This window comes from Microcaecilia unicolor, chromosome 5 (genome assembly GCF_901765095.1).
Source record: "Microcaecilia unicolor chromosome 5, aMicUni1.1, whole genome shotgun sequence".
In the NCBI taxonomy this organism is placed as follows: Eukaryota; Metazoa; Chordata; class Amphibia; order Gymnophiona; family Siphonopidae; genus Microcaecilia; species Microcaecilia unicolor.
This window is the reverse complement of record NC_044035.1, coordinates 252,849,172-252,861,573: the sequence shown is the minus strand read 5'-3', so window position 1 is coordinate 252,861,573 and position 12,402 is coordinate 252,849,172.

Genomic DNA, 12,402 nt, shown 5'->3' with positions numbered 1-12,402 from the left:
CGTAAAAAAGGCCTCTTTTTTTTTTGCTGAAAATGGATGTGCGGCAAAATCAAAATTGCTGTGTGTCCATTTTGGGTCTGAGACCTTACTGCCAGTCATAGACCTAGCGGTAAAGAATTTGGGCGATAATGACCTACGCGCGTCAGATGCCACTTAGCGCATGTCCGCTACGCGTGCCAGAAAATAAAAAATATTTTTCAGACGTGCGTATTGGATGCGCGCCAAAAATGAAATTACCTCAAGAGCCACCCGGTAGTTGGGCGGTAACTCCAATTTGGGTTGGGTGCGCTTGGGCGCCTATGAGGCTTAATAAAGGGGCCCTAAATGACTAAGAAGTGATGGAGAAATGGATGTGTTATAGTGCTTACTAACATTAATAGTCAGTATGAATGAGTCCTGTTTAGGTTATACATCAATGCAGTATGTCAGTATTATATGTGCTTTTTAATATCCCTGCCTTCCTGGGGATTCATAATGCCAGGAATGTGTGCTCTGTTTTTGACTATATAAGAGATAGAATGGAGTTTGTATGCATGTAGGATATGTAGGGCAAGTGTGAGCGTGGGAGGTATGACTGAATGAGTGTAACTGAAGGAAGGAGCAAAAGTATGAATGCAAGAACCTGTAGGCTCAAAATAAGATAAGACAGATGGCATGCATTTTACAGAAACTAATATAGGCATTAGGGTATGCCAAGCCATTTTATAGAGACTAGTGCCACCTCCTGCTGGAAAGACAGTAAGAGCCCTTTCAACAGTGACCTTATCCAAGAGCATAATTTTTAATCTGTTATGTGTCACTGAAATAAGGACAAGAGAAGGTGAATCTTGTTAACTCTCATACTTGCTCTCTGGGTTATCCTTCTTTAATAATAATAGGGTCAGGAGGGAGGGAGGCATTCATTTTTTTTTAACTCTAACTGAATTGTCTCTGGACTGCCCATGTTATTTATTGAGGCTGTGTTGGTGCAGATCAAAGTCTCTCCTTCGATCACCCTTCTTTTGATCTATTTATATCCAATGGTACCATAAAAATGATAAGTATAATTACTGTCCTCCACCTAAAGGTAAGGATTTATTAAGAGGACTCAAAGGAGAAGTTATTAACATGGGCTACTGTTGTCGGGTTATTTTAGCACAGGGTCTCATTGCATAAAATGGGACCATGTGCTTAAATAACCCAACTTGTGGTAAAATAACCCAACTTAACAGTAGCTCATGTTAATAACTCCCTCCCCCCATCTTCTAACTGCTGATCCAGCTTATCGATTTCTGGATCTTCTTATTGGTGGTGATTTTAATATACAAAGCAAAAAAACAGCACAAAGGGCCTTTAAAAACAAAAGGGAACACAGTTTTTTCATTAACAAAAATCCTTTAATAGTGAACTTTAATTGAAGAGACACCCGACACGGGCCGTGTTTCGGTGCGATTGAAGAGAGACTACCTGATGATTTAGGCTTCTGTATCTTTTGCTGTTCCTGAAGATTTCTCTGATCGCTCAGTTGATGTCTAGGCTGATATCTGGAATTCTCTTTTGCCTGTGGCACTGGATAGGTTTGCCTCTGCTTGACTCTGCCAGTAAAACACCAGTACTCTTGGTACCATCATGGTTTCTGCCTTCTTTGGCAACAGGCTATATACATGCAGAGAGGAAATGTCCATAAAGAAAAGTCAGTTTCTACTCTGCATCTTTGTAAGAAGTTACATAGTTTCTATTGTAGGCAAGTTTTACTGGCAAATAATACTTATTTTTCTCAGCATTTCTGCTCTTGCAAAAGCCAGCCTAGGAATTGTTTTTTACCATCTGCTCAGAGTTTTCAAAACCTATGAGCCATTCAAGATCTCCACCTGATTTTATCGTACTCAAATACTTCACATTGTTCTACTTGGTTGACATTTAACCAGGCTACCACCTATAGTCTTAATATGACATTATCAATCTGCTTTTTAGATCCATTCTAATTGCATTTACTTAAGAAATCTCACCCCTACCCTTATGCCTTTTATATTAACTATGATCAATAAAAGTTTAGTTATGGGGCTGGTTCCTCAGCTTTGGAAAAAGGCCATTGTCCATCTGCCCTTGAAGAAATCAAATCTAGATCCCTCCATTGTTTCACATTTTTGACCAGTCTCTAGCATCCTTTTCATATCTTAAGAAGATAGTTCAAGTCTAGCTTTGCAAGTTTTTAGATGCCACTGACACAGTATCTTCCGTCCCAGGCAGGTTGGTTTTAGACCTGGACTACAGCATCAAGTCTTTATTAACTGAGTAAACTAGATGAGATCTGATGTAAACTAGATGGTAGAAGACTTGTAATGCTTGTTTCATTAGATCTTAGTGCAGCCTTTTACCATAGACCATCAACTAGAAATCACTCAACAAACAAGTTTAGATAGTGGACATGCTGTATTGGAATGGTTTATTTCTTATTTAAGTGATCTTTCTTTTTTGTTTTCACTAGTAAGTCATTTTCTCAGTCCTTTTCATTGTCATGTGGTGGTCCTCACGGTTCAGTATTGGCACTACTTGGTACTATAATCCAGTTTCTGTAGCTGTTAGTATGCAAACAACATTCAGTTTTTTTCAGACTTTGTGTCACCAGATCTTATTTCTCTCAACCTATGCCTAGATGTCTTCTCAAACTGGCTGTCAACCTTAGTTCTTTTCATTGTCATGTGGTGGTCCTCAGGGTTCAGTATTGGCACCAATCTTTTTTTGGCACCTCTTGGCACTATAATCCAGTTTCGGTAACTTTCATTATGCCAACAACATTCAGGTTTTTTTCATACTTTGACTGTGTGTCACCAGATCTTATTTCTCTCAACCTATGCCTAGATGTCATCTCAAACTGGCTGTCAACCAATGGCCATTATCTGGATTTCTAGAAAGCTCTCCCGTTGTTGGCACTGCAACTGTATCACACCCCTAAGATCCTGTCATGACTCCCTTTTGACATTTGATATAACAAAAGAGAGGGAACGAAGTACAAACTAAAGTCCAAACAGAAAAAACAGCACCACGGGCCTTTAAAAATGGAACACAGTTCTTTAATGAATGAGCCTTGTCAAAAAGACCCGACACGGGCCGTGTTTCGGTGACTAGCACCTGCGTCAGGGGTCCCCACTTCTCATATAGTAAAAGCTACAAAGCCTTGATGCTTTGTAGCTTTTACTATATGAGAAGTGGGGACCCCTGACGCAGGTGCTAGTCACCGAAACACGGCCCGTGTCGGGTCTTTTTGTCAAGGCTCATTCATTAAAGAACTGTGTTCCATTTTTAAAGGCCCGTGGTGCTGTTTTTTCTGTTTCCCTTTTGACATTTGACCATCAAATTGCATTTGTGGTTAAGACACCCTTCATGGTTTTGAGACAGATTTGATCCTTCAAGTTTTTTTTCAGGATCCCAAAGGTATTTTATCTATGATCTTATAGTATACTATCACAATTAGTTGTATCAACTACTGTAATTTCCTATTCAGTGGTCTGAAATCCTCTTCAGCATTTGCAGCTTGTTCAGAATACAGTTATTAAGCTGGTTCACAATGCACATAGATTTGACCATGTGACCCCCTCTTCTGTTAGCACAACATTGGTTTCCTTTAGCTTGAGACTTAAATTTAGGATTCTCACTTTGCACTTCATATAGGTATTCCTTTATGTTTGGGGAAAGGTCTGATCCTTTACCATGAATCACATCTCTTCCTTTTCCATTAAGAGTATCTTCTCACTGTCCTTTTGCCTCTAACTATCCACCTAGTTACTTGCTGGACTGAATTTTCCTGCATGGTCCCTCACTATGGAACAATTACCACATTCCCCTTGTGTGGAGCCTTTTCTCTTGGCTCAAGTTTTTTCTTAACCATATGATCCAATGAATGGGCAGATGATTAGCACAGAGCTAACTGTAATTTATCGCCTACTATCCCTTCTTCTTCTACCAATCAGATTTGTCAGTATGAAATGATGTCTTATGAGCTTACTTTTGGTGAAATTTTGTTAGTCCTGAGTTTCTATTAATTTTTAAATTTTTTAAAATGTAATTTATGCTATTTGTAGTTTGTATGTATTTTATTTTCTTTCTATGGTAATTACCTTTCTGTTAATCATTTTATTGCAATTTGACCAGTATGTCAGATTCTAAAGTAAACTAAAGTGTTCCCCCCTCCCCAGTGGAACATTTAAGCCAATGTTTGAAAATTGGAAAAGGTTGCTAATATTACTGGTGTATGTGTGATAGAGTAAATTAACAGTTTATTTTCAACTAACTTTTATTATTTTCTCTGAGAGAAAAAAGTTTTAATGTGTCAAAACTGTTTTTCTAGGAAGAAGAGGGACCAATATAGCTGCAGCAATGCTCTAGTCTGGACTTTCACCAGCACTGAGCAGGAGTAAATATATTCAGGTTTGAGGAAGATAAAATAGTTCTCATTAACAATGATTAAATGGAAGGTGGTGGAGTGCTTTCAAACCAACTATATACTTTCTGTCTCACACCAGTCACAATTATTCTAATCAGTAAGAGGATACATATACACATGTACTTTATACGCATGGAGGAAAAAGTCTCAGTTGACCCTCGGCCATTTTCTTTCTCTTTGGCAATAAAGGGTTCCAGTGTCAATCATCAGCACAAAAAACCTCCAGCGCATTTCATTTTTCAATCTTTTTAAATAGTCAAAAACTTTCTGCTCGCCAGTAAACAAAAGTACTTAACTTTCTTTTCTTATTCTCCCATCGCATCAGTCCGATGGAGAATGTGATTGAAGAGAGCTCCTTGGAGTCTTTGAAAACTGGTCCAGTTAAATGTTCCTTGCAAGTCCCTGAGGCAGGAAGCAAAATTCTGACAACCGTCAGACTGATGCTGTGGTAGAATGAGAAAAGAAAGTTAAGTAATGTTTTGTCTCTGCAAATATGGTAACCCTAATAATTGCTGTTTAGTAAAACCTGCATATTGTTCACTACTTGGATTCTTCAAAAGATTTCTAATATGTTTGTGACTAATTCTATGCTTGTTAAGGATTCTGTTGTGCCACAGGGTCAAAGATTGGACCAGCAAGCTACCAAAATTGAAACTCTAGAAACTAAAATGAATGAGGTTTAACAGCTGAATACTGTAACTATGAAAGAGAAAAACTTTATGATGCAGAAGATGGAACACATGGAAAATCAAGTTAGAAGGAACAATTTCAGATTTTTGAATTTCCCTAGGTCCCTTCTAATTTCATTGATGGATATAGTAAGAAGATTTTATGCAAGTATTAAAGCTTATTATCTATCTTTAGGGGGTACCGATACCTTGGACAATGTTAGGAATAACATGTTTGGAATGACCTTCACAGAGTTTCTGGAATCATCCTTGGAGGTAGTCACCCAGTGGGTGACATGGAGGGGAATAATCGAACGGCACTGGCGAAATACATGGCCGGCGATGTATTTTGGCGGCGCCGCAAACAGCTGGCCAGACCCGTATTTTTGAAAAAGATGGCCGGCCATCTTTTGTTTCGATAATACGGTTCCGGCCAGCCAAATGCATTGGATTTGGCCAGGGTTTGAGATGGACGGCTTCGTTTTTTAGCGATAATGGAAAGTTATGTTGGCCATCTCAAACCCCGGCCAAATTCAAGGCATTTGGCCGTGGGAGGCGGTCTGCCCCAGGTGTCAGCTTGGGGGGGTGCTCCCTGCCAGCTCCCCCACCCCTCGGCGCATCGACACCTCCCCCCCCATCAACTCCCGCACCCTACCTTTAAAAAGAATATTGGAATCCCAGGCGAAGCGCAGCGCCTCGCGCCTGCCCTGCACGTAAAAGAAATGTGGACCGTCGGGCCTTCCCTCGCTCTATCTGTCCCGCCCTCCGCTGATGCAACTTCCTATTTCCGCAAGGGTGGGACAGACAGAGCGAGAGAAGGCCCGATGGTTCACATTTCTTTTACGTGCAGGGCAGGCGTGAGGGGCTGCGCCTCGCCTCGGATTCCGACATTCTTTTTAAAGGTAGGGTGTGGGAGCTGGTCGGGGGGAGGGGGGTGTCGATGCGCCGAGGGGGGGTGCAACGGCGAACCGCCCTGCCCCGGATGGCAGCCCCCCCCCCGCTACGCCACTGCCCCAATGGCAAAGAGTCCCCTGGTATTAAGATTAGCAGTAGGTCAGAGCTGGCACAATGGTGTACAATGCCCTCTTTCAACACCATTCAAGGTAAGAACTACACTCTCTGACGTGGGTAACACAGGAAAGGGATCTAAAACTGTCTTACAAAAATGGCCACTACTGCATGGACTACAACAGGAAACAAAACAGGGCACACTCTGACCCAGTAAGCAGGGGGAAAAGCAGAGCCTACCAACTACCAATACCTATACCCACCACAATGCATTGCTGATGTGACTCTGCAGTGCAAATAACAGAAAAGGTGCCACACTCACCCCAGAGCCACATCACAAGCAGGCAAAGGCTGTCGGAAGACAGAACACATTCTGCTGTCATGGAGGTGGGTACGGCATTTGAGGCTGGCAAAAAAGTATTTGTAACCTGTTTTTTATGCTGGGAGGGGGTTGGTGACCACTGGGGGAGTACGGGGAAGTCATCCCCGATTCCTTCCGGTGGTCATGTGGTCAGTTCGGCCACCTTTTTGAAGCTTGGACCTGAAAAAAAGGGACCAAGTAAAAGCGGCCAAATGCTCTTCATCGCCGGGTTTTTTTTTTCCATTATGGGCTAAAGCCGGCCATTTCATAACCCCGCCCATGCCCGCCCATGTCCCGCCCATCACTGCCAACACGCCCCCTTGAACTTTCGCCGGCTCTGCGACGGGAAAGCGGCAATGGTGTCAAAATAGCGGCTTTCGATTATATCGATTTGGCCGCTTTTGCGAGATCGCCAGCCATCTCCCGATTTGTGTCGGAAGATGGCCGGCGATCATTTTTGAAAATGAGCTGGTTTGGTAGCTACTTTTGCCCTGGAAAGTGAATGCAACAACATACTGTGTTGGATGTTTTTTGGATCAAAAATTTGTATATTTCCTGACCTGTCTAGGGTTACACAGACCCAGTACTAGGCATTCCTAGACTTGTGGTCTATGGTTTTGGCCTTAGGGGCCAGCTTTGTGTTCCATTTTCCTTGTAATTATATTGTTTTTTAGGGTAAAAATGATCTTTTTCTTAATTCCAAGCAGCGGCTGGATTTTTTTTTACTGCTAAAGAAGAGATAAAGGTTCAAATTCAGTTATAGGTGGACTAAAGTGTTATACATTGTCAGGGCAGGCTGTTGTAATATTGCTGGAATTATGACTTAGACTTATTTTCTGGCTTTTTGATCCTCTTTTGGGTTCTCTAAGTTTTTCCTATTTATTAGTGGATGAAGATTAAAACCATATTTCTTGTGTTTCTTTTTCCTCTTACCTATGTTGTTTTCTTTTCAATTGCTTTTGCAGTGATTGTAAGTTTAAAATGTTAAACAAAATATTTCTTGTAATGAAAATGATCATGCATAAAGCTGTAGTGGTGTGGGGGAGTAGCCTGAAGGTTAGTGCAGCAGCCTGGGAACCGGGTTTGATTTCCACTACAACTCCCTATGACCCTGGGCAAGTCGCTTAACTCTCTGTTGCCCCAGTACTTAAAATAAGTACTTGTACATAACTGCTTTGATTGTAACCGCAGAAAGGCATTATATTAAATCCAATCCCCTTATCATTAAGACACAGCAACATTACAGGGGCTAAAATATGATTAAACTTAATATCAAGGAGACTGGCTGTAGTGAAAAGATGTACTATGGCACAAAACATGTATAGCTAAGGGCAATAGTGAAAAGGTGCACCTAAATGCAGCCTTATAGATTAGTGATTCATAATAAGTATCAAGAACAACTAAAGTGATTCATACAATTAATCACCACGAGGAATGTGAGAGGCCGTAACTTGAACTTAATGCCAGACACATATTCATACAGCTAGGATTCAGCCAGAGATATCTGAGTCTTTACTGTGAGGAGCCAGGTTTACGATCACACCTGGGATCTGGTTTATTAAGTTTTTATCTCATCAATACAGAAAGGAAGGGGGGCACCTTGGTAAATCAGTCCTTTGTTCTCTCTCAGGATTTACAGTAATCTAATGAGGGTCCTCAGAGGGTTTTCAGCATTAACACAGGAACTTAATACTCTGTGCATCAAGTGGTAGGAAGTCAGTCAACTCACCCAGGACTGGAAAGAAGTAATTAAAGGTTTTAGAGATGGAACATAACAAATCTAGAAACCTGCAGGCATGGGTCAGAGTCAGTTAAGTAGGTCTTGGCTCACTATGAGTGAGTCCGTGGCTGGGGCGTGCAATATATAAATATTAAGGAAAGCTCTAGAAAACCAGCTAGCAGCCTATGTATAGAAATATACCTGGTCTGAGAAAAAATGTTTAAATATCTCATTTATATGTTGTGCTGTGTTGTAATTATACACCAACTTCCTTTAACCAAAGTTCAACCCAAATTGTTTTTAAAAGAGTCCAATACACAAAAACTACAATAAATTACAAAGATAACATAATGATTGATTTGATTTATTTTACTTAATATATGCCTATGACCTTTGGTATTAAGAGGGTCTTTTACTAAAGTTTAGCTCAAGTTATCTGCAGCAGGGCCTATTTTATTCCTATGGGCCCTGCTGCAGATAACTCGAGCTAAGCTTTAGTAAAAGACCCTCTAAATCTAAAACCAACTTGCATCATTATCATTAATGCAGCTTGAGCAACCATATTTTCAATACTCATCATACCTAAACTAATTTGTGCTACTATTCGGTCTAAAAAGAAAATAGGAGGAAATAGTTTTTCACGCTCTGGAACTCTTTGCCAGAGGATGTAGTAACAGCAGTTAGCATATCTGGGTTTAAAAAAGGGTTGGACAAGTTCCTGGAGGAAAAGTCCATAGTCTGCTATTGAGACCAGCATGGGGAAGCCACTGCTTGCCCTGGGATTGGTAGCATGAAATGTTGCTACTATTTGGATTTCTGCAGGGTACATGTGACCTGTATTGGCCACTGTTAGGAGCAGGTTACTGGGCTAGATGGACCATTGGTCTGAACCAGTATGGCTATTTTTATGTTCTTATGAACTCTAAGGTCATCTGTTATATCTTGCACTACTTTTAGTTCTGCTCAAATAACCATATAACCAAATAAGTGGTGATGCATTTCAGTTCATATGGAGGGGCATAATTGAACGAAAACGTCTATCTCCATGGGCGTTTATCTCCGAGAACGGGTCCGTGAAGGGGCGGACCGAACTGTATTTTCGCAAAAAATAGATGTTCATGTTTTATTCGACAATTTGTGAGCTGGGCGTTTTTGTTTTTCAGCAATAATGGAAAATGAAAGCGCCCAGCTCAAAAACGAATAAATCCAAGGCATTTATTCGTGGGAGGGGCCAGGATTCATAGTGCACTGGTCCCCCTCACATGCCAGGACACCAACCGGGCACCCTAGGGGGCACTTTTACAATAACAAAAAAAAGGTAAAAGAGCTCCCAGGTGCATAGCACCCTTCCCTTGTGTGTTGAGCCCCCCAAATCCCCCTCAAAACCCACTGCCCACAAGTCTACACCATTATTATAGCCCTAAGGGGTGAAGGGGGGCACCTACATGTGGATACAGTGGGTTTGGGGGGGTTGGACGACTAATAAGCATTAAGCAGCACAATTGTAACAGGTAGGGGGGGATGGGCCTGGGTCCACCTGTCTGAAGTCCACTGCACCCCCTAACAACTGCTTCAGGGACCTGCATACTGCTGCCAGGGAGGTGGGTATGACATTTGATGGTGAAAATAAAAAGTTGTGAAACATCATTTTTTTGTGGTGGGAGGGGGTTAGTGACCACTGGGGGAGTCAGGGGAGGTCATCTCCGATTCCCTCCGATGGTCATCTGGTCATTTAGAGCACTTTTTTGGGACCTGTTCGTGTGAAAAAAGGGTCCAACAAAAGTGGCCTAAATGTTCGCTAAAAACGCCTTTATTTTTTCGATTATCGCCCTAACGCGTACATCTCTCCTCGGCCGATAACCACGCCCCAGTTCCACCTTCGCCACACCCCCATCAACTTTGTCCGCATCCGCGACGGAGTGCAGTTGAAAACGTCCAAAATCGGCTTTCGATTATACCGATTTATTCGTTTTTGTGAGATAAACGTCTATCTCCCGATTTGGGTCGAAATCTAGGCGTTTTTCTCTTTTGATTATAAGGTGGATAGTAACCTATTCCATAACCAAAGCCCTTATAACAAAATACACTGGCCCTGATGGTAATTAATCTTACTTTATGTTACAACTGTCAGGAATGGTGAGCCCTTGGACCAAAGCCGGAGCTTTAGCAAACAAATCACCTGGGCTAGCACAGGCAGAAATCAGAACAGACTGGACTAGGATAAACTAACAGCCTCAACAAGGCAGGACAGAGGTAACTAAACACAATGGACAACACAAGAACCGGATCCAGCCGAGACAAGGAAAAGAAGACAAAGGGCCAGAACTGGAACGCAGACAAGACAAGGCAAGACTTTGAACTGGATTAAAACTGGGACTGGGACCCAGAAATGCAAGACAAGGCAAAACACGGAAGTAGATAAAAACTGGGTCCAGAAAAGGGCAAGACAAGGACAAGGCAATTTTAGAGGGACATGAATGCTTTAGTGTCTCTTCAATGATCTGCAAGGCTTCGAATTGAGGAATATTTGTCCCCCAGGGGCTTGAACATGGAATTGAATTTGGTCTCTTTATTGTGAAACTAAGGGCGTCTTTTACTAAGGCACACTCATGTTTTTAGCGCATGCTAAAATTGCGGGTGTACTAAACGAGACGCCCAGAGGAACGCATTGGCATCTCTAATGTTTAGCACACCCACAATTTTAGCGCGTGCTAAAAATGTGAGCACGCCTTAGTAAAAGACGCCCTAAGTGACTGATTGGCCCAGCTTTGTCATCTGACCCCTTTAAAAAGTTTCGGTTTATGCGTGTGTTGCCATCTTTGATTAAATGAATATGAAAGAGTGAGGAGTGATTGGTTTAGGCAGGTAGCAGATGGAAGGATGGACACAGTATTTGAGTTGAAACATCATTATCGTTGCAATTATTTATAGTGGATTTTTATTTGCAGAGGACTGCACCCTGAAGCAGCAGTAGCGAAATATGGCACATGTAGGCATCCGATCCTTCATTCTGAAAGCTAAGTTAATTTGTTATAGCATGCATCAGAATTGTTTGTTTCTAAATTTGATTTCAAAATTCAAAAGTTTAAATGTACAAAAATTACAGACCTATGAAGAGGCAGGCGAACCATTCATGTGAAATGAGTCACCACTGAAGTCTTCTTTTAAAAACGTTAAAATGTAAAACATTAAAAAATGACCCCCCCCCCCCTAACAGTCTGGCTAAGTGGGAAGCTATTTGGGTTCCTTTTGTAACACATTGTACAAGTTGAGTGGGAGTGAGGAGGGGTGGGGGGGGGGGGTGAAACTAGCAGGAAAATCTTGTTATAAATACTAGAAGTATATCGTTAGTGATCCATCTGTTTGGAGATTTCTGTAAACAGGTTAAATTTGACTCAGATAAATAAGTTGGTAGATAGGATTATATACGTCTGTAATATCCTCTTGTTCCACTGGATATGTTTTCTTATCTGCATAGGTAACGTTTCTCCAAATTCAAATAAAGTCTTCTATAAATTAAAAAAAAAAAGACCCCCCTCCCCCATTTATTAAGCCGCGTGCTAATGCCGACACATCCCATTCACTTTGAATGGGCTGTGTCAGCATTGCCACGCAGCTTAGTAAACAGGGGGGTAAATATTTAAAATCCAAACATGAATATCTAATGCTAAATTTTGTAAGGTACGATTAGATTACTGTGTCTGAATGGCCTTGAGCTATCATAGTGTTGGGTTATTGGAAAAGTGATTTGTGATTGCCTCCCTTATCCAAATTATTGACCTTCTTATTTGGATTTATCAAATATTGATTTATGAGGGCTAAATCTATACGATTGGCTGTTCTGTCACTTGAACTCTGAACTTATAAATACCCAAGGTCTCTGGCATCACACGTTTTCCCATCTGAATCTTCTGATTGGTTTGCATTGGGTGCATTTTTATTGAATGATTTTGTATTATTAATTGTTCTCTAGTTTGGATGGATTATTTTTATTTGGATTCTTAAAATGGAAATCCCACCACCACAAAAAAAAAAATGCCACCAGAGAACCAGAGGTTGTACTCTCCTATTCTCACCCGAAAAATCTTCCAAACACTATTGCCTGAATTTAACAGAATTCCTAATAGAGCACCTGTGAGAGAGATATATAATTGAAAGGATATATAACATCCACTATTTGATGAACTGAAACTACTGATTCATTAAAGAATATATCTAATAT